This window comes from Sturnus vulgaris, unplaced genomic scaffold (genome assembly GCF_052056855.1).
Source record: "Sturnus vulgaris isolate bStuVul1 unplaced genomic scaffold, bStuVul1.hap1 Scaffold_549, whole genome shotgun sequence".
NCBI classification, from domain to species: domain Eukaryota; kingdom Metazoa; phylum Chordata; class Aves; order Passeriformes; family Sturnidae; genus Sturnus; species Sturnus vulgaris.
This window is the reverse complement of record NW_028276540.1, coordinates 107,501-110,000: the sequence shown is the minus strand read 5'-3', so window position 1 is coordinate 110,000 and position 2,500 is coordinate 107,501. Positions and strand designations below refer to the sequence as shown.

Here is a 2,500-nt window from a genome sequence, read left to right as displayed (position 1 = left end):
GGAACCCGGGGCCGCAAGTGCGTTCGAAGTGTCGATGATCAATGTGTCCTGCAATTCACATTAATTCTCGCAGCTAGCTGCGTTCTTCATCGACGCACGAGCCGAGTGATCCACCGCTAAGAGTTGTCTGGCTTTCGGGACCGCTCGCGTGAAGCGGCCCCTTTTCTGTTTCTGCAGGGACGCGCGCGCCCCCGCGCGCCCCGCTTCGACCGTACGAGCACACACAAACGGAGGAGGAGGAGGAGAAAGCGCGGGGCAAAAAAGAGAAACCCCGCGCAACGCTCCGAAGGTCGGCCAAAGAAAGGCGGAGGGGCCCGCGCCCCCGACCGCCTCCCCCCGCGAGGGGAGACGCCGCCTCGCGTGCCGTCCTTCGGAGGCGGCCCAGGCGCCCGGGCTCGGCCCGACCTCCGCGCGGAGGGGCTTGTGCGGCAACGCGCCGGACCGCGGGGGGCACGGTGGCCCGCCCGGCCTCTCGATCACGGGACGACTACGCGTTCGCGGGCCGGGGGGCGCGACCGCCGGCCCCCGCCGCTCCCGGCTCACTCCCTGGCTTCTCCTTTTCACCGCTCCGCCGACTCGCGGAACGCCGCCGCGCCAAAACGCGGGGGCCGGCTCTCCCGCCAGCGGCCCCTGAACGTCGCCCGAAACGCCACGCGGCGGCGGGACCGTTCCGCCGGCGCAACCCCTGGCGCGGGACCGCTTGCCCGCCGGAAGGCGAACGCCCGGCGGGCCGCGCTCCGCCACCGGCGCCGGAGGCGGGACGCCGCCGAGACCCGAGCCGGCATCGCGGAGCGCCCGAGGTCTGCCGCTCGGCAAAACCCCTCCGCCACCCGCGGCCGCACTCCCGGGACCGCCGCCGCTTCGCACCGCCGAGCTGCCCTTCCGCGAGCACGCGCCCAGCGGGCAGGCGTACGGCGGCTGAGCCGGGGGGCACCGCCCGCTCCCCTCGTTTCCACTCGGGGACCGGACGGGGAAGCGCCCCCGCGGCCGCCCCGCACGCCTCCCCTTTTTTTTGGCCCACACGCGGCCGGGAAGGGCGACGGGGAAGCGGACGGGCGGGGCCCGGGCCGGGACGGCCGCCGGTGAAGGCGGGCGCCTCGCGGCCGACCGTCCCCCCCCCCGGGGGGGGCGGGGACACTCGCCGAGCGGCGACGCCGCCGCTCGGCACGGGGTCGCCCGCGCCCGCCGGACCTCCGGCGATGGAGGAGCCGGCCGAGCGCTGCGCCCCAACGGGCGGGGACAGCGCTCCGAGTCAGGGGTGGCCGGCGGCCGGCGCCGCCGCGGTGCGGTTCGAGGCGACAAGGCCGTCGAGGCGAGAGGCGCGCGGTCGCGCCTGACGCGGCGCCGCCCGCGAGCCCGCGGCGGCGGCTAAGGAGAAAGAGCGAGAGAGCGCGGCGGGCCCCGGCGGCCGCAACCCCGCAGCTGAGGTAGGTAAGGCAGAGAGCGCGCGCCCTCTGCCGGCGTCGCCCCGCATCGCAGAGGCCAGCGGGGTCGGCCCCCCGCGGCCGATCGCGCGCCGCGGCCTCTCCGCCGAGACCGGGCCGCAGAGAGGGGGGGGGCAGGGCGCCCCTTCCCCGGCCCGGCACGGGTGGCCCCCGCGCGCGGGCAAGCGCGGCGGGACGCCGACGACGGCGAGCGCGGCCGGTCGCGACGGACACGCCACCGCAGGGGATCGGCGGGAGTAGCTCCCCACCCCTCGATGGCGCCCCGCGCCGCCACCGCCCGACACCCGCTGCCGCCGCCGCCACCGCCGCCGCCGCCGCGGCGGGGCCGTGCCGGGCCGCCCGAGTCTTTAAACCTCCGCCCGGCTCGGCGGCCCTTTCGGCCCCCAACAGGCGTTTGACGACGCCGAGGGAAACCGGCAGGAGACCGCCGAGGCGCGAAGCGCTAGGTACCTGGCCCTGGGGTGAGGGAAACGACCTGCATGGCCCCGCCGGGGTGCCTCCCCCGCTGCCACCCTCGGGGGAGCGTCCACCGGCGGGGGCGCGCCCGACGTCCGCTGCCATCACCGCGGCAATCCTTCTCGGGGCCCGGGGTTTCCCTCAGTAGCCCGGCGCTGCGCCCGAGAGGACCACCGCGGCTCGGGCCGCCCCGCCGGCGCGGGGAACACGGCCCAGCCACCGAGAAACCTCGCACACCCCCGGCCGAGAGAGGCCACGGCGACGACGGTGCGGACCGTCGCCGCCGCGCCACCCGGCGGCGGCTCGCGCACGTGCGCGCTCCCCCTGGAGGCGCGACCCGGAACTGCCGGAGCCCGGCCCTCGGGAGCTCCTCTGCCGCGCGAGGAGGCCGCTCGGCCAAGGAGAGCGGGATTTTGCCGGGCGGCAAAGCCCCGCGTCCCCCCCCGCGCTCTGGGGAAGGGCCGGAGGAGCCGCCTCCTCCGAGCCCCGAAGGCCTTCCCGCGCGCACCCTTTTTACACACGTTGGCCATCGCCTTGCGCCATCGGCCGCCGTTGCGCGCGACGGCCGGACGGCCGGCCGTCGCCCGGCGGGCGAAGAG

The 2,500-nt window shown here is 77.4% G+C and overlaps 1 non-coding gene across 1 annotated transcript in view; it reads right to left on the bottom strand.

Moving 5' to 3' along the window:
• Positions 1-125, bottom strand: part of LOC148217609 (5.8S ribosomal RNA) — a 153-nt gene extending 28 nt beyond the window's left edge. Inside the window, exon 1 of the ribosomal RNA XR_015800954.1 lies at positions 1-125. This exon is cut by the window's left edge and continues 28 nt beyond it. This is a non-coding gene — a ribosomal RNA (5.8S ribosomal RNA).
• Positions 126-2,500: the final 2,375 nt, after the last annotated feature.